General features: G+C 34.9%; 1 long non-coding RNA gene across 1 annotated transcript in view; it reads right to left on the bottom strand.

Moving 5' to 3' along the window:
- Positions 1–8,869: 8,869 nt before the first annotated feature.
- The window catches only part of LOC150096921 (uncharacterized), a 72,070-nt gene continuing 60,022 nt past the window's right edge, over positions 8,870–20,917 (bottom strand). The window contains exon 3 of the long non-coding RNA XR_016549815.1: positions 8,870–9,695. This is a non-coding gene — a long non-coding RNA (uncharacterized LOC150096921). The remainder of the gene's footprint in view (positions 9,696–20,917) is intronic.

The raw sequence follows: 20,917 nt of genomic DNA, 5'->3' as shown, positions 1-20,917 counted from the left end.
ATCCAGCTTTGGGTAAATTATTTGACAACAACAACTGACGTTTTGGAACAATGGCTAATTGTTCAAAATTTATGGGTCTATCTGGAAGCAGTTTTTCTAGGTGGTGATATAGCAAAACAGTTACCAAAGGAAGCTGCAAAATTTCAATCTATTGATAGTGACTGGGTAGAAATAATGAGCAGAGCTCATCAAGTTAATAATGTAATTGAGTGCTGTGCTGTTGATGATCTGTGGGAGATAAGTAAAAAACTGTCCAATTTATTACAAGAATTAGAAGTTTGCCAGAAACCTTTGGCTGGGTATCTTGAATCTAAGAGAAGAGTTTCCCCAAGATTTTCCTTTATGTCCGATTGCTCTGCTTGAAATCCTTGGCCAATCTAGTGATTCAAACGCAATTCAGGCACATTTATCAGGAGTGTATGAAAATATCAATAAAGTAAAATTTGACGAAGAAGAATATGATCTCATTTTAGCTGTAATTTCAAGAGAAAAAGAAGAAGTGCAGCTTCTGTGTTTAGTGATGGCTCCAGGTACAGGTGAACATGTAGCTGCCGGATTTTCAGTTGAGCATTTCACCTGAGTTGTTAATTCTCCAGGATATCTCTAGAACTACGGAAAAGATAGTTCTTGGAACTGACTTTTTAAAGAGACCTAAGTTCTCTTGTGATTTCTCTAAAAGGGAGATTTCCATATTAGGATTTAACCACATTGCCCGGCAGAGAGGTAGTCAAAGGCATTGCGTTGTTGAAAATGTTGGCGAGAATAAAACAAGGAGCGATCGTTCCCAGTTAGGAAATGAGGGAGTACAGAAAAATATAATTCTTGATAAGAAAGACAGGAAAAATTCTTTGCCTAATTCCCCAGCTGTTAGAGATACTGAAAAGGTAAAAGGGGGAGAGATCTTACACGTCTTCAGTGTAAGACATGTCAAACTCATGGCCCACAACAAATATTTTTGCAGCCCAGTCAAATGTTTCCAATGAAAGTGATTACTACATATAGCATGCATTTCATTTACTTGCAAGCGAACTAATTACCCCACTATTTCTAGCAGCCGATTATACACCTACTATCACGTGCCAGTGCCATGCCTAGTTTTCAGTCTTGTTTGAATTAACTTGTTTGGTGTGCGTAACAGGAAATATTTCGCTATCGGTGAACAAGAAAAATAAGTTTATTTATGTTACACTTATTAATTTGTGCAGTTGTGTAGTGTCTGATAAGTTGATGTTCAAGAAAATATATCAGTTTTTATTAAAATATTCTACTATTTTCTGATAAATATTAATTTTTATCAGTGCTTTGTATTCAGCATGTCTCTATCGAAACCAAGTGATAGTAATAAACGAAAAATTGCTGACAAACATCGAAATTTCCAAAAAAAGTGGGAATTGGAGTATTTTTACTGTGAAGTAAAAAATAAAATAACCTGATTAATAGGTAATAACGTTAATCGTACAAAGTTATGCAACATTAATCGTCACTATCAACAATATAAATCAAAATATAAATACGAGGGATTATTGAGACAAGAAAAGTTGAAACAGCTCAAGCCAGGTATGAAAAATATTAACAGTTCATGTTTACTAAAGTATCACCAGAAAGAGAAGCGGCGGTGTATGCAAGCTACGTCTTGTCGGAGTTGATAGCTAAACACCCGAAACTTTTATTGAAGGTGAATTCATTAAGGAATGTCTAATTAAAGCTGCACAAATTATTTGTCCTGAAACTATGAAGGCTTTTCAAACAATCTCTTTGTCTCGAAATACAGTTGCAGAAAGAATTACTGATTTCTCCGACAATTTAAGTGTTCAGATCAAAGCAAAATCGTCTAGTTTTGAAGCTTTTTCCCATTCCCTGTGACAAGAGTATGGACATTGGGGATGTAGCTCAATTAACTGTTTCTATGTGCTTGCGATACAGCTTTCAAAATTTTTGAGGAGTTATTGGAACTAGTACCAATGCATAACACTAGTACAGGACAAGATATATTTAATTGTTTTTGAACTTCTGCAATTATACAATCTTCCTCTGTCAAAATTAACTTCTGTAGCTATAGATGGAGCTCCTTCTATGACGGGGAAAAAATGGTTTCGTGGCATTACTGAAAAAGTTCTTAATAATAACGAGAAATTAAGACACAAGCCTGTTTTTTTGACACAGTGTGGTTGCAAGATTTATCCTTCATGGTTGATATACCGAAACACTTATATGATTTAAAATTAAAACTGCGAGGAAAAGATCAGATCATTACGAACATGTGTGACCAAGTTAAGGCATTCAAATGTAAATTAGTTTTTTGGGGAAAGCAGTTGAAAAATGAAGATTTAATGCACTTTCCGACATGCAACATGAACAAATCAAGTTTAAGTGAAACTGCATTATATCAAAAATAAGCAGATAAAATTTTAAGCCTTAGAATTGAATTTCAAACAAGTTTTGCAGATTTTAAATTTTTGGAAGATAAGTTTTCTTTGTTTACCTCAATAAATATCGAATCAGTGCCTAATCAAATGCAAATGGAGGTAACTGAGATCCAGTGCAATTCAGATTTGAAGGGAAAATTCAGGTGAAGTTGGGGTGCATAGAATTTACAAATATTTACCTGTCAGGTTTAAAAATACTCGAAAATTCGCATATGAAATTATATCCATGTTTGGAAGTATTTATCGGTGTGAGCAGTTATTTACAATTAAGAAGGGAATAAGTCTCCTGTGATATCTAGAATTACTGACATTCACCTTGGATCAGTTTAGAAAGTAATCACTGCAAACAAGGTTCCCCCGAAGTAGGAAAGTGTAGCAGAGAAGAGATGCCAAGCGTCAGGGAGAAAACATTCATTTTATCGTTCTTCTTGTTCTTTTTTTATACTGTACTTTTCAAAATAAACCTGCGTTTTTATGAAAATTGAAGTTTTTGTTTTTTCTGGCAAACAAACTTAAACCTCATTTATTTCGCCCGTGTTAGCCTTTGAGTTTGACATGCTTGAGTTACAGTCTAACTGCCGCAGAAGTAAGTACTTGTGAATTTTAGTGTGTTGATTTTAGAAAAAAGAAAAATTATACCGTTATAATATCAAGATGGATGAGACTAATAATAATTATTTGGATGTGGAAAATGATGAATCTGATGGTTCTTCAATACGATTTATTAGCAGAAAGCTCAGCTCAAGAAAACGTTTATGTATTTCTTTTGATTTGTCATCTGATTGTAGCAGTGAAAACATTACAACAAATAATTCAATTGGGCAGAAAAGAAGTTGTAATCCTGATAAATGAGCTCGAAATGTCCAAAGCCATAGAAGAATAAAAGGTTTGGAATACAGAAATAGAAGGTGAAATTTAATACCTGTAAAAACATTTGTACATGTAATATGTCGAAGTCATCAGAAGTGCAATGAAAAAATTACTTCGGATGAAAGAGAAGCTGCCATGGAAGCATTTTAGAATTTGGACAGTCAACTTGAGCAAAATATTTTTTTAAGAGATAGTATTAAAGTTAACGAAATAAAAAGAAGGCTTTTTTTTTATTTCGTTAACTTTCGTTTTCTTGCAGCGAATTCACGTTCATAGCGAATAATTTTTAAGGTATATTTGAATTGCATTTGATTTAATGCATATATTTCATGTTTATTACGATTTTGTTTCACAGGAATAGCAAACGAATAATACACGTTACTCGTTCCTTTACTGACATTTTGTACATACGCATTTTCTGTTTGTGGAAAAATGTCAGTTGCCAAAAAAGTAGAAATTATACGGAAAGGTGGAAAGTGTGCCAATCAAATCTAACAGTAGCAAAGAAGAATTATGGTTTGTCCCCATCTACAATATCAACAATTTGGAAGAATTGCGAGTTGACTCTGAAAGCTTTTGAAAACAATTTATCAAAGTGTAAAAAACTTAAAAAGCGTAATAAAAGTGATGTTGATGAGGCACTTCTTTCGTGGTTTAAAGTGCAGAGAACCACTGGCCTCCCTATTAGCAGACCAATTTTGAAAGTACAAGCTGAAAAATTTGCTGTTCAACTTGGTTATAGCGATTTTAAATGCAACAAATGGGAGGATTGATCGCTTTAAGAACAGAAACAATACTGTCTATACAAAAGTAAGTGGCGAGGCATTGTCCATTGACAAAAACGTTTCTGACTGGATTAAGAATGTATGGCCAGACATCAAACGACGGTATGGATACAACAACATTTATAATGCAGACGAAGCAGGGTTTTTCATAATTTAATGCCCGAAAAAACTTTTCAAAAATAGACTCACAGTTTCGGAAAATCGGCAAAGGCTAGATGCTTTAAAAACATTAAGATACTTTCCGTTGATTATACAGTGAATAAGAAGGCCTGGATGACATCTTCAATATTTTGAAATGAAATTCGCAAGTGGGATTAAAATCTTAGCAGTGAAAACCAACTGTTAAGTCGGAAGACTTAACATTATTATCGCTCATATAGGAAAAATAATAATTTAGCAGAAATAAAGGAACTTATATAAAATAGAAACTTAATCTTATATAATTTTATTTAGTATTGTAAAGTTTCATTATTAAAAAGTTTTGTAGTTGCTTAGTCAGAATTAGTATGTGAACAATTAACCATTTACTGGACAAAAGTAAAACAAAGTACTAAACTAAATGTGAAGCAGCCAACTTTGGGATATCTGTTATGTAGCATGGTGCCTTCCCCCCTCTTTTTCCACTGTAAAGTTACGAGTTTCGGTAGGTTCCCGCAAGTGGCGCTATGTGCAGCGAGACGTAAGGAACATGTGACGCATGCTCAGATGACGACAGAGAGAAACGGCACGTGGTTTGAAGGCAGAGGTATCGCTACTAACCAGGCTTTTTTGAGGCGTTTTTCCTGCTGCTCATTCCTGTGCCACGGAAGTCTGACTGACATGGAGCATCCACATGGGTTTTCTTTGTTAGTGGAGGATATGACCGAGTGACAAAGAGAAACTACCAGTCAAAGACAAAAAGACCAGCAGAACCATATGGTGAAAAACGAGTGAAGAATTCCATTCGAAGTACAAACAAAGGGAAATCTAGTAAGAGTCCTATGGAAGTGAAGAAGTAAGACCATAGTCTGATATAAGATCTGAAGTGGCCTAAAGAGAAAATGCTGCAAACCGGTAAGGTGAGCTTTATGTCTACTACTTAGAGAATTAATTGAGAAGATCTGAATTGTGTGCTGAGAGACATTCCTTGAACTATAGCTGAGTATTAGGAAAGAGAATATGTTAGTCTCGTAAGATGTGTCTGAAAGAAAATTAAGTTTTGTTAAGGTTTAAGAAAGAGATAAATGTGTTAATTGGATAAGACTGTTAAGAGAAATCTTGAAGGGAATCTTATGTGTAATTAAGAGAGAGAGAGATGAGACCAAGTGACTAAACTTTAAGATTTAGTATTCTGTGATATGAAATTTGAAGTGTTTATTTAACTATGTGTATGAGAGTATGGAGATTTATGAAAGATTTTTACTGAACGATTGAATAAGCCTTTTCTAAATGTATTATATAATTTATCAGTGTAATTAAATTGTTTCATTATGAATTTTGTCTTACCTGTGTCTAGAACTACTGCACTTGCTCATAAGATAAAACGAAGAACACAAAGGCAGGAAAGGTTAGATTAAGGTCACGATTGCAGGTCATAAAATTTTGCTGAGAAAAGTGAACGCTGACTGGTTTCTAACTCCCTGGTCATAATTTTCAGTATATCCTAGGATTCAGAGTGGTGCAGCTCACACAAATAAATTTCTCTGAGATTGAAGAGGAAGATAGAACCAGAGCCAAGACAAAGAAATCTGCCATCTGCCAATTCTTTGTCTCACAAAACCTCAGTTTCATTCTTATCAGAGATACGGCCAGAGATGTGTTGAGAGATAAGAAAGGTATTTTAAAGAAAAGTCGACACGACACAATTGTCCTGCCCATCCTGTAGTGGCTAATTTAACAAACATAAAACTTGTTTTTTTGCCACCAAATGTGACATCTGTCTTGCAACCACTTGATCAAGGCGTAATTAGATGTTCTAAATCCCATTTTTGTCGTCTGTTAGTCTTGGAATTGATAGAACACAGAAAAATCTACAGGAAATGCTTATGCTTACGAATCGAAGATCAGTGTACTTCATGCAATATGTTTAAAGTGTGATGCTTGGAATATGGTGTCATCGTCTATGATACAAAACTGTTTTAAGAAAGCCGGTCTTGCAGAATACGAGTGCGAATCTGAAGAAGATAAAGAGGATAACTTACCGTTATCAGAGTGGGTAAAAGTGTGAAACTTGAACACTTTTGAAATGTGTGCAGAGATTGATAATTTTATAGACATTGATAATGGTGTCGCAACATCGGATATACTGACAGACGCTGACATCTTAAAACAAATCTCTCGTACACCAGAAGAAGATAGTAGTAGTGACTCTGAGGAAGAAAATAGCAATGATGAGAAAATTGTTACCTGGTGTGAAGCAGAAAGTGCTTTACATATTTTAACAAGATTTATGGAATCACATTCTGTAAGTTCAGACAACACATTCAAGCATTTAGTGGTATAAGGAACAATTTCAAACGTATGAAATATGCATCTCGTGCAAAGCAAAGCACTTGATATTATTTTTATGTAAAAATGTGAAGTTTTAAAAATAAATTTTTATTCTTTATATGTATGTATGCACATATGTATTTATGTTACCCAATATACCTATGCTGATAAAAATCTGAAAACATTTTTAATTCGCTCAAATTATGACCTTCTTGGATATAACCAATAACGGTTATTACGAACAAATATATGAGGTCCCGTGGAATTCGTTATAACCGAGTTCTCCTGTATTACTATAAGGTATTCTTCACTAAATTTAATTTACATTTCAAACAACTGTCTAAAGATACACGGCAATCTTGTGATAATAAAAATTTTTTATCACATTTATCACTTTGCAAATAAAAATTCAGGCTTCGGATAGTCAGGGAATTCGGATGGCAAAACTTGAAAAGGATGCTCACTTACAAGAGGCCGAACAGCCTCGTAGTCATTTGCTGCAGATGGAATGGCAGCATCCGAAGAAATTTTCTTTCATATTGGAAAAAGCTTTACTCTTTCCTAAACTAACTACATAAGCGAAATTTATGTTTATAATTTCGGTTGCCACGATTTTAATAAAAATATAAGCTGCATGTTCGTTTGGCCAGAAACTTAAGGATCTCGCATGTCTCAGGAAATTTCATCATGCCTAATAAAGTATATAAAGACTTATGCTAAAAATTATGAAAAAATAATAACCTATTCAGATTCGTGTACCACACAAAATAAAAATATCAAAACTGTCTTAACTTTATTAAAATAGGTTTAAAGTATAGAAAGAAGAGCTGAGGCAATTGAAATGAAATTTTTGGTAAGGTGGACATAGTTATTTGTATAATGATTCAAATTTTGCCATTATCGAGTCACATGCAAAAAAAATTCAAAATATTTTTTCATTAGATGATTGGTACAATATAATCAAAACCAGTAAAAAGAAAGCACCATTTAATGTGGTTCAAATGACTCATCAGTATTTTTTCTCAACAAATCCTAGAAAATTCTATCATTAACAGAAAAGTAACAGTTACAGGATTACTGGTATATTGGCTTAAATTGCACTGGATAAAATTAGAAAGGTCAAAACCATACAATTCGAATATGACTTTAACGAAGATTCAGAATTTCATCCCATTAATATAGGAAAATCTGTAGCAGGTAGACCACTAGGTCTGAAAAATGTAGACCAGCCTTTGTTATATCCTACAGGTAGAACTGTGTCAAGAGAAAAGATATGATGGACTGTTGAAATTCATTCCTCCTATTAAACATGATTATCATAAAAACTTAAGAACAAATCGACATGACGGGACCTCAAATACAGCTGACAAAGAAGACATCGTTTATGTTGATGATGAATTTAAACAAACTAATAATGATAATTGTAACAGTAACAGGACAGTTATTCATTTTTGCAAAACAAAAAAATGTTTAAAATATTTTTATAATGAAGTTTTTCTGTAATAAAAAAAATAATTTGAAGACTGAATTTCATGTTATTACTTTTTTTCAGTTGCCAAATCGACTAACTCCCTAAGTCACGAAAAAATTGTAATAATAATAATGATTACTCCAAGGATATTCCATCTTATACATTTTATATGTTGTTAGATAAAAGCTACATCTGCAATAATCCATTCTACAATGTTTATTTGAATTTATATTTTAAAAGGAATTTTAGAAAATAATGTATATTATTTTATCACTTTTCTCCACTTTTTGTTTAATGGAGTTAATCGATTTGGTAAGTGAGCGGTTCATATCTCTGATGCTTTACAAGAACTCAGGTGGTGCAGTCATAAATAAAATCATTTTCCTGACTTCGTTTCTAATAGGAGATAGTTATCTGTACTCGTGAATTAGCCTAGTTCACAGGCATATTCACCAGTAGTGTCACCGTTTTGTGGGAACTTTAAAGTTTAAGTAATAAGAAAATGGGATAGAATATTTCAGAAAGAAACATCAATGTAACTAAATTCAAGTAATATAACAATTCATCATCGTAATAGCTAGGGTGCAATCTAAGAAGTTAAAAGGGCTACACAACAAATAACACCTATAAGAACAATAGAAATTGCAAGAAGAGAAGCAAAATACAATAAGAAACAGAAGGAGAACACACTCAAATAACAAATATACAAGATATAACACTGTGATCAGAAAACAAAGAAATAGTTTAGAAAGTTCTCGCTTTTTGAATATCCAGGCTTAAGGACAAATAAAACCTTAGATATTAGAACGATTTCAGTTTAAATGGTGTTAAGTAACTTTTAATGGATAACAAGCTTGTTTGCAAATTACATTCAATTCCAAAGAATTTTTGGACTGTGCTTTTACATCCCTCTCTCCCTCTGGAAAAAAAAATTCTATGAATTTCCTTTTACATCAAATTAATCTTAATTGAAAATAGCAAACCATAGCACATCAGATTAATTAATGTGTTCAAATTCAGTACCCAATATTATTTTTGCTTATATGCTTTTATTTCAAATGCATTATAATAATCCCACCAACCACACCACAGATCATGTGATTACCATACGTGAGTTACAATACACACAGCCGTGGATTGAACACATCTTAAAACGTTAGAAATAAGCTTTCCTATCAGTATTATTCCAGTTTCTATACAAAATGATGTGCTATCCAACACATCTATTCTATAATTTCCGAATATAGAACCACAGCACTGCTGTACACTCCTACCATAATAGCATTCCCAGGTATAACAAGCTACACTGGTGCACCTGACCTCGAAACTGTCCCCAGGAGAAAGAATCTTTCGTCACATGTAAACACAGACACCTCAGCACATTCACTAATCATTAATGCTTCATTGAAGATTCTTGCGAGTCGATTCCACGCAATGACAAATTCAGTCATCCTTTTTTAAGACTAGCAGCAGCCAACCACTTCCGTAATGAAAGAAGTTAAATTGTTAATCCCTGAATGTCATGTAACTACATGTGTCGTTTTCGATAAACCATCATGGAGAAACACCACTTCACATGAACACAGCTCTGCCTTTCATATAATTAAATGGAGAAGCCGGCAGGGCCAAAAACCTCTTCTGAAATGAGGAAGAATGCATAAGGCCTTTGGTAATCTGAAAGATAACAATCAGAAGTTAAACAATTGAATGAAGTCATTATTCAGAAAGTATTATGTGTTCAGTGCAGTCACATTGTTTCTTTTATATTATAATTCCCTTTGTTCCTTTAAAACGCATTGTGAATACCGATTTAGAGTACCATTACTTTTAAAAGCAATGTATAGAGGATTTTGCATGTCCTTGAACAGCATCTCTGCCCAGTCTTTTTCATCAAAATAATTTTGATGTTTTCAACATGGTATTAACGGATTTCTCTGCAGTCTCAGGAATATATGCACTGATAGCCTGTGGTTGTTAAGTGTTAATCACTGTAGGCTAACGATTAATATTACCATCCACTAGCATGCACTGCATAAATATTTATATATAAATACATAAATATTTGCTATTCTAACAAATCTGAAAACGCAAACGTTCATAAAACAAAAGTCTGACCTTCCTGCAGTTATCCTATAATAAATTCAGATGTGGACTGAAGACCCGTAATTCTCACAAAACCCAAAATGCTCAATGAACATTTTTAATTGTTCTATAAGTCTCAAAACATTGATTCGCATATTATCAGATAACCACAATGGTGATAATGCAATGCATGTTACCTCTGAATATAACTTCTACATACTGATGAGTTAAACATGAGCTCTCTACCTAAAAGTTTTTGAATCCCAGAAAACAATGAAAAAATCCAGTTACATATACCAACAGAAGAATGAACAGTACTAAAAATTATAAAGAAACTAATAAATTTTGCAATATGATTATAATTTTAATACTTATTCTTAGAATGAGTTTATAATAATCTCTAAGTGCTTTTGTTTGTTTTATTTAAAAAAAAGTATCTATCTACGTCTTTTCATTTGATTTAACACTAATGGTTTCAACATATTTTGTTCAGTTTCAGGAATTTTCAGCAATGCATTGTTGTTTCTAAAAAATTAATTACGCGAAATAAACTTTTCTGACCCACGAATTGGAAAGATTTTCAATTCATGGGTCAGAAATGCTGGTTGTTTTAGAATATATTTGTTCCTGTATCAAATTTTTGATTTCGGCATCATTCAATTTGCTATTGGTTTAATAGATAAACCTCAAAAATAAAATAAGAGCAAGTATATAGTAAAATTAATAATGAAAAATCTATAGCATCTGAATGAATAATAAACGTTTGAAAATATATAGATATAATTATTTTAAATAATTTAATGCCACAATTGAAAATAAATATGAACCCTTTTAAAGAAAGAAGGCAATTTCAAACCGATAATTTTTTTGTATCATTCCAAATGTAATACAGTAACACCTCTAAGTTACACTGTAGGTGGGACCAACAAAAAGCACGTAAGTTGAATTCGCATAACTCAAGGTATAATTATGCATGTAATTTATATATACAAACATACAATTGGGACCAAAGGTTTACAAAAACACCTATATTTTTTAAGACATAATAATAATTGTAGTTTTTCGTACATGAAAAAAAGTTATTTCGATGTCGTTGGTTTCATAAAATCTAAAATTCGTCTGACGGTATAACGTTTTTCTTGTCATGTAAAATTTCTTCATAGCAAGCTAATGATTTTTTTATTCCTTGCCTTGTGGCCACAATTCATTCCTCATTAGAACCTATGTCCTCCAAAATCTGTAAACCTTTCTTTTATGATTGTTCTTACTGTGGATTCCTGCAGATCGAACTTCTTTGCTAGCTCACAAATTTTCATTCTGGTTCAAAATCCTTAATAATGTTGAGTTTTATTTCCAAAGTCAATGTTTTTCTTTTTTTGCTAGCTGTAGAAGAATCGAAATAGCTTCTTTTGGATAGCATTATAATTTTTTATGTGATAAAATTTTTATCAAGAACATAACATTAAACAATCGTAAGGTTTGTGGACTATAAAAAAATCGTGTAGGAATGGAGACCACGCAAAACATGTCAGTGCTTGTCGAGTTGAGCGTAGCGATGGAGGCTGTAGCTACACAGAAAGTGATGTCAGAATGAATACCTGTGTAAGGACTTATGCAACGAAAGCTTGTGAATTCTCTTCAAACTGTGCACTGGTGGCGAGGAAACGTTGCTGACGTCATTTCTTTTGTGAAGGGGAGCGTCGGTGAGAAGGAAAGATATAAAACAGTTAAGTGAGTTTTGTTTCGGAAGAGTGCAGAGTGTACACGCTCTGTAGTATGGCGACATTTAGTTGTGAATGTTATATTTTTTTTATCCGTTTGTTCTGTGCTGCTGTGTGTTTCATTTCAATAAAGGATTAGCAGCTAATCTCAGTGAGCATTCATTCTGCGTAATGATCACCACTTTCACCAGCTTTACCACTCACCACAAGTCCGAGTTTTACTGGTGCAATCGACAGGATCTACAAGGTGAGAGCAATTCGTTATCTAAATGCACGCTCCCATGTTTTAAAGTCCTATTTTGATTGTTTGGGAAAAAATCTGTTTTAATACAAAAAATTGGTGTTCGGAGTTTGTTCCATCCTGGAACAGTAGTAGTTTTGATTTCTCGCCAGAGAAAGAATACATCAGTATTCAGGTTTTGTTCCATCCTGGAACAGTAGTACAATAGTTTGGATAAAAAAACACGCCAGTGTTCAAGCTATATTTTCGTCCCAGATAATTCAGAATAGTTTTTTTTTTTTTTTCATTTTAAATTTATTTTGTTCTGTTTTGCATTTACCATTTTGTCCTGTTTTGCATGTTTGTTCCATCCTGGAAGTCAGTACCTTTGATTTCTCGCCAGAGAAAGAACATGACAATGTTATCATAGTTCATTTTTGCATACTGCTTTGATATTTATGTTCTGGTTTGATATTTATGTTCTGGTTTGATATTTATGTTCTGGTTTGATATTCTATTTGATAGTTCTGTTTTGAGATTTAAGTTATTATATAGTAGTGGGGTAAAATCGAAACTGTTTTTTTGTTTTGTTTTTATATATCCACATATATAATATATATATATTTGTGTATTTGAAATTGTAGTAAATTGTGTAGTTGAAGTTTTATCTGATAGTATTGTAAGATTTATCTATGTTTAGAAATGACATGTTGAATTTAATTATGAGTCCCATAATCACCAAATATATACATCTCTATTTGGGCATTCAAAAAATTGTCATTGATTTTTTTTTTATCAGTAAAGAGGGTTATTGTTAAGCACCATGGCTTATTTAACCAAAGGTAAAATGGAAGATTTACCTAAATTGGCTGAAGAATTGGGAGAGAAACCAATTGAAATGTAATGTTGAAATGAAAGTGATAGATCTTAAAATGATTATTACGGAAAGTAAATTTTATGAAAAAGAATTTGTTAAAGGGATGTTAGAGAAGATTATTAGTACCAGACTCGGGGAAGAATTGATGAAGAAAGAAGAATTAGAAGCTCAACGGTGGAAAGAACTAGAAGCCCATTGCCGGAAAGATGAATTGGGAGCACAACAGAAAAGAGAACAAATGGACTTCAAGTTGAAGAAACTGGAAATTGAAGCGAGTGTTCAACCAACCTCAACTCCAGTATCCAGTGACAATAAACAATATTGTCTTGAACTAATTAAACTAATGCCTAGGTTTAGATTCCAAGAGGATGACATTGTGATATACCTATCTCTGTTTGAAAGACAAGCTAAGAAAACCAAAATAGATGTTAAAGACTCAATATCATGTCTCTTGACTTTGTTACCATTTCAGATTGTCCAATTAATTGGTAGAGTCAGAAGAAAATTGCGAAGATTATGAATATATTAAAACAATTCCACTAAAAAGATTTAAACTGAATCCTGAAAGTTTCAGAAAAAAGTTTGTGATGCACCAAAAGGTTGCTGAAAAATCTTGGAGGAATTTCTGTTATGAAATAACTAATTATTTCGAAGAGTCGATTGGTGGCCTTGATATCAAGGATTTTGAAGGGTTAAAAATCTAATTATTACGGATCAACTGAATAAGAAAGTACCATATGAAGTGAGAGAACATCTCTTAGACGACTAGCCAAAATTCGTTTCTCCAACCAAGTTAGCTGACAGACTGGACGAACACGACAGTGTTCATAGTACATCAAAGAAGCCCATTGGAGCTATTCAGGAGGGCAAAGTTACTGAAAAGTTTAGACCTTATACTCCACGTTCTGAAGGAACATTCAAGAATAAGTCATTATCACCCTCTCAAAGTCCACCAAAATGATAATTCATACAAGTCTCACTACAAACCAACTTGTTTTACTAGTAGAAAGGAAGGTCATATCGCCAAGTTTTGTGTGAAAAATTGCCAATCAAAAGTTACCCCTGCTACAGCACACAGTAACATAGATCAGACGTCTACCACTGAGAATGACAATAAACAAGGTGTGTTGAATGCCAAAATTTCCATTCCAGTACCCAAATCAGTGGACATTGATCGAAACGATGATTTAAAGGTCGTCAAAATCAAATGTGGAAGTAATGTTATAAATGGAATAATAGATACGGGAGCGCGAATATCAGTAGTGCGTGAAGATTTAGTGGCAGATACCCCTCATGATGGAGAAAGTAAGATAGAAATATCTTCTGCTTTCGGAGAAAATGAACCCCCCCCCCACCCCAGGATTTTTGAAATGAAAATTGATGATAATTCACAGGGTAATGTTCCAGTCACCTGTCTCAAGAAGACTGGTTACCAATCTGCTACTAAGCCCCTCTGCCTAAGAAATGCTGGTCGAAAGTGTCAAGCTACATGAGAGTAGTCACCATTGGGAGACACCGGTTTTGAAATCAAAAGATTTAAGTGATAAACGGTCAGAAGATGAAGATGAAGACATGCCTTCGAAAATAACAAGTACAGTATTGGCAATAAGTACAGTAGAAGCCCATCGGAGCCAGAAAAAACAAAACTCGAATTCAGCAAACTTCAAAAGGATGATGTGACGCTTCGAAGGTGTTTTGAATGGGCAGAATGGCAGGAAAATTCTTATGCATTTGACGATGGGTCTACTTCATAACGAACATATTTGTATTAAGAATATTAGACAAGTAGTGCTACCGCATGTGAAACGAGAAAATGTCTTAAAGATGGAACATGAAATCCCGCTTGCTGGCCATCTTGGTGAAAAGAAAACCTGTCAGCGAATCAAGTACTCATTCTTTTGGTCTACCATTAAACAAGATGTGAAAAAATACTGCGAAAGTTGCAAAGAATGTCAAATGAATAGGACTGCTACATATACAGATAGAAACCCCATACGACCTATCGTCAGACCAGAAAATCCATTTGAGGAATGGATTGTCTAAAACTATATGTAACGTTCTGATGAGGATTTTTACTCAGACTAGATTTCCTAAAATGGTCTGTACTGACCAAGGTACGAATTTACATCTAAACTCACTCAAGCTTATGAAGATCTGCTAGGCATAGCTCCACGTTTTTCCACTCCAGGACATCCTGAGGGTATGGGTGCTGTTGAACGTTGGAACAGAACTGTAAAAGAGATGATGAATAAGAATATACAGGGACATGGAAAAAATGGGATTTACATCTTCCCTATCTTTTATTCACATGCAGAGAAATACCACATAGCACTACTGGTTTATCACCTTTCCAGTTGGTATATGGAAGATTACCTCCAGGCTCTTTATCTTTGTTAAAGGAAATTTGGACTGGTAAATGAGGCATTCCAACCGCGGCCTCTCGCTCGAATGAAAATTATTTACAAGAGCTTATTGAAAATCTAAGAAAAGCTCATTAAATTGCATCCGAGAATGCCAAAGGTCTCAAGAACAATACTCCTCCAGATATAATCTTCGTTCCAAAGAAAAATCCTTCATTGTTTGTGAAAAGGTTTTAGTATTGTTACTTTCATCCTCTCATAAGCTTCTAAATACTTGGATAGTACCTGCTACAGTTGTCCAACTTACTAGATCACATTCTGCGAAGGTTGAGATGGAGGATAGAAGTATCATGGAGCTCCACATAAATAAGCTGCAACCATATATTCAAAGAATTAATTATGTCGGTCTAAATTTTGAACTAGATGAAGACTTCGGAACCACTCCACTATGCACCCGCTGACAAGATGAAAAAATCAGTTGAAGATATTAGGAAACACCTTGAAGGATATGAAAGCTCTCTTGACGGGAGAACAAAAAGAACTTTTTGACATCCTCTGGAAATATGTAGATGTTTTTAGTTCCAAACCTGGTCATGTCAAAGTTGACAGGCACTCCATCAAAGTTACAGAGAACTGTTCCCCTAAAAGACTGAAACCCTATAGCATGCCAACCACTCTACAAAAGGAAGTAGATCGACAAATCAAAGAACTGTTAGATATGGGTCTCACTGAGCCAAGTGTCGGTGAATGGGCTCATCCTGTGGTTTGTGTGGCTAAGAAAAATGTAGTGTCAGACTATGCATTGACTTTAGTTTGCTAAATAGTTTTACTATTCCAGATGCTTATCCAATGAAAATAGCTAGATTTATTATTTGAGGTAGGACAAGCAATATTTATTACTGTAGTTGACCTCACCAAGGGATATTGGCAAATCCCTATGGAAAGGGAAGCAAAGCCCTTCACTGCATTCGTGACGCATTCTAGTCACTATCAATGGAACGTATTACCGTTTGGAATGAAGAAGGCTGGAAGCACATTCCACAAATCATTAGATAAAGCACTAGCTCCTCATAAGGCATACTGCCAATCTTATATCGATGATTTGGCTATAGTTTCTAAAACATAATCTGAACATCTCATCTATATAGATGAAGTCTTGAAAACATTAAGAGAGGTGGGTTTAACAGTAAACCTAGATAAATGCTAATTCGGGAGAAATCAAGTGAAATTCTTAGGTCATTTCATTGGATCCGGTCAACATTCCCCAGACCCAGAGAAGGTCGAGGTTATAAAAGGTTTAGCGAAACCAGCTACAAAGAAGATTATAAAAGGTTTAGTGAAACCAGCTACAAAGAAGGAAGTAAGAAGTCTACTTGGGCTGACTAGCTACTACCGTGACTACATTCCACGATTCTCCCAAATTGTATTACCGCTGACAAATCTGACCAAGAAAAGTGTCCCAAACAATATTCCTTGGACTACCGATGCTGATGAAGCATTTATGAAACTCAAAGAAGAGCTTATAAAAATGTCCTCTTTGCATACTCCAGATCTCGACAAACGTTCCAGTTGTATACGGATGTATCAGCAACAGCAATTGGTGCATAATTAGCTCAAAACAAGGAACAAGGGAAAGAATTGCCCATTGCTTTCTTCAGTAAAAAACTAAATTCCTGTCAAATGAAATGGTCAACCATTGAAAAGGAAGGTATTTGTGTCTTGGAAGCATTGAAAAAGTTTGACACATGGGTATTTGGTGCTGAAATACAGATAATTTCAGATCATAACCCTCTGACCTATCTAACTAAAAGTGTCCCCCATGGTGCCAAGTTGTGTCGACGGGCTTTAGCCCTACGACGTTATAACATGATCGTTAGATATAGAAAATGTAGTCGGCATGGTAACGCCGATGCCCTTTCCAGATTAAAAACTGATATAATTAATTGTTATTTACTTGTTTTCTTAATAATGATTATATATTTTCTTGATGTTTAGTTAGTGATTATATAGTTTTTTTTTGTGGGAGCTGCATCGCATCATGAAGCTCTCACCTCATTTCTTGTATTTTAGAGTCAATAACTCGACCTGAGTTTTCATTTAGATGCAACATCGACACTCCTGTGATGGATGTGCTTCCCCCAAAGGGAGTTGTAAGGACTTATGTAATGAATGCTTGTGAATTCTCTTCAAACTGTGCACTGGCGGTGAGGTCATTTTTGCTGACATCATTTGATTTGTGAAGAGGAGCGTCGGTGAGAAGGAAAGATATAAATCAGTTAATGAGTTTTTGTTTCGGAAGAGTGGAGAGTGGACACGCTCTGTAGTATGGCGAAGTTTAGTTCTGAATGTTTTTTTTTTATCCGTTTGTTCTGTGCTGTTATGTGTTTCATGTCAATAAAGGTTTAGCAGCTAATCTCAGTGAGCATTCATTTTGCGTAATGATCAGCACTTTCACCAGCTTTACCACTCACTATGAGTCCGAGTTTTGCTACCTGGAATAGGGTAATCTAACAGATTAGGGAGAGTGTAGGATCACCCAAGGGGGATGAACAATGCGGTTCGTGGGTAAAAAACACATCGAATAGAGGACACCCGAAAGGATGAATCAAAGACAATATTACACGGCTTTTTCTTCATTTCCTGGATTCCAGTTTTTGGAGGTTTGTCGGGGGATTCATGAGAGAGCGGTGGGTCGACTACAGTGATGTCGGACGACGAGGCCTATTCTTGAGGATGATTGAGGATTTTCAAGCGAAGCTAATCGTGTTATGATGGCCTATGCAGAATCGAGCCTTCGAATAAAGTCCCATCTAGCAGAATTGAGAAAATTTCCTATGAAGCGGTAGACAGCACGCCACAGTCCAGAAATAATTCAAAGAAAAGCGTAGTGCATTGCCATGTGCAAAGACGGCCGATAACTATCCAGTAAGGTAATCTAGACCTACATGAGATGGCTGCATGAAATCTGAAAGGATCCGGTAATGTAAAGAATTTCATTCCATGTTAAAAATCGCTTAGAAGAATAAGAAATTTGTGTATACTGTAAACTAAAAAGACACTAATAGGCCTTTTAAGTGAGAATTTGATTTAATTAGTTAAGACCTCATGGAACAAAGAATTGTTGATAGGTAGTACTTTGATTGAGAATGGCTAGGTTTGACTAGTGAAATTTAGGATTAACATGGTTATTGTTATTGAGTATTAATGAAAGTCTTCAATGCATGTTCTGTAAATAACTTGTGAAAGGAATTATATCCTAGTAGTGTTATGCTAACACTTAATCTTATCTTTTTGTAATTGAAGGATTTGGCTTACTCAATTTCATTGTTGTGAAATTGAGTAAGCCAAGTTTAGTTTAGTTTGAAGTTTAGTATGAACCCTTAGCTTAGAGTGAGTTTTGTTCTATTGAGTATTTGAATTTTCTTAACTGTAAATGTTTTGTGCTTTTTTCCAATAAATGTTTTCTATCTTATACCTGAGTTTCTGCCTGATTACGAATTCAAACCACCACTTATGAAACAGAACCTTTTGGCAGGAAGGAACTAGATATTATTGCTTAAGTGAGATTCAGGTCACGACTGATAATTGAATCTGCACAGCGCTAGCATAAGATTAATAATTGTGTGCATCCCTTTCGAATTTAGAATTATTTCCCTGAACAAGAGTCTCTTCTGTCATAGGATATTGGCTGGCGCAGTATAAAAATAAATTTTGTCAATATCCAAAATGGAAATAGTACTAAATTAATATTTTAAGGGCACAACAGTAGATTAGAAAGCAGGCTATTTAGAAGTAGAACAACGTAAAATATAGTGAAAGTAAAGACATAACAACTCGGGGACAGAATAATAATTTGGCCGCCGAATTAGAAAAGGTTGCCCATGCCTGTTCTAGAACATCAGTGCAAAAGAGGTGCTCTGAAACGAGATCGGGGGGGGGGGGGGGGGAGCTTCACTGCACACCATAGTGAGATATTGGACAAGAATGAGTTAAGTGAAGTCAACACTTGCAGAATGTAGTGTAGCCATAGCAGAGATACAAGGAAGGATGCCACTGTCCCTAGTGGAACGATTTGTTGAGGAGGTCCCATGCAGCTTCCTGTTCGACACTGGAGCCCACGTGTCAGTGATTCCCATGTCATTGTTCAAGAAACTCAACACTTTGACTCCCGATAGTTGCACTGAATTGCAGAAACCAGTTAGAATCATAGGTATTGACAAAGTTGAATTCCTTTCAACAACCAAGGTTAATTTAAGACTTTCCATACCTTCCTTCCCCGTGAGCCTCGCAGATGAAATGCTGATCCTCTCTGAGCTCGCAGACACGAGCAATCAGGTCATATGAAAGTCACACACGAAATGATGTTTAGAAAAACATCATTTCGTGTGCGACTTTAATAGCCAATCACTATCTCTCTGTGGGAAGACATTCCGACCGAAGTTTGAAACAGGCAGTGAATGTGAAGTGCATGAGACTATGCGAATTGATTTAAAAAGCTTAGAAGGAGATCCAAATGGATGGAAGGAAAGACTGATGCATGATGCTGTGTTTGTCTAACTCTGATCGTGAGAAAGCGGAGATCGAGCAATTTTTTCAGTCTGCATACAGAAAATATCCCAATGTATTTACCGAAGAGATTGGCTCCCTATCATGCACTGATAAAGTTGAACATGTTGCATAGAGCATCAGTCTTCCATATATGTCAAACAATATCAGACCCCACTCAAGCACTTTGGCAAACTAAAAGGCTGTTGCAGAGTATGAAAGGGCAGGAATCATCGAGATCTTATTCCCAGTGGAACAGTCCTTTCATCCTCGTGGAGAAGCCGAATGGTAGCCTAAGGTTTGTTCTAGACTTAAGAGAGGTTAATAAGGTCACCAAACCCATAGATTTCCTCGTATGTAAGATTGAGGATCAGCCTGGAAGGAGCGAATTACTTCTCTAAATTAGACCTCAACTCTGGCTATTTTCAGATTCCCCTCAGGAAGGATAGGAAATATTTTGCTTTCACCACCAGATGGCAAAAATATCAACTTTGCCGACTTCCCCAGGGAGCCAGAAATTCAGCTGAGTTTCCAGTATCTAATCCAATTAGACTCTAATGAATTCTGTTCTGTCTGACATGTTGGGGAAGGGAGTCATATGCTTCTGGGACGATCTGCTAGTTTACTAGTCTAATTTAAAGGAACACAAGAAAACCTTGATGCGAGTTCTGGGCAGACTAAGCGAAGCTCGACTATCACTGCAATTTTCAAAGTATAAATTTTTCCTAAAAGAGGTGGAATATCTAGGGCATGTGGTGAACAAGGCTGGAATAATTCCCAAAATAAACAATCAATGGATAATCCAAGAAATCCTAAGCACAATAGAAGAAAAAAGAGGCCAAGATACTTGTAAGCCAACAGAAACAAAGAGAATATAAAAAATGCACTAAAAAATAAAGTTGATAACCTGTGAAAAAAGTCAAAGAAAAATGGCTAGATAAAAAAGCTAAAACATGCTAAGAAGTATACTAACAAAACAGCCTAAAAGTTTTCCATGACACTACGAGAGAAATCATAAAGGAATTGTCAGCAAAAAAAGTAACAGTGATAAACAAGATGACTGAAACTAGGGATACTGAAGAGATAAGGAA

Source organism: Typopeltis vanoorti, chromosome 18 (genome assembly GCF_054136105.1).
Source record: "Typopeltis vanoorti isolate ZY-2024b chromosome 18, IOZ_Tvanoo_1.0, whole genome shotgun sequence".
Lineage (NCBI taxonomy): Eukaryota > Metazoa > Arthropoda > Arachnida > Uropygi > Thelyphonidae > Typopeltis > Typopeltis vanoorti.
This window is presented reverse-complemented; position numbering and strand designations above follow the sequence as displayed.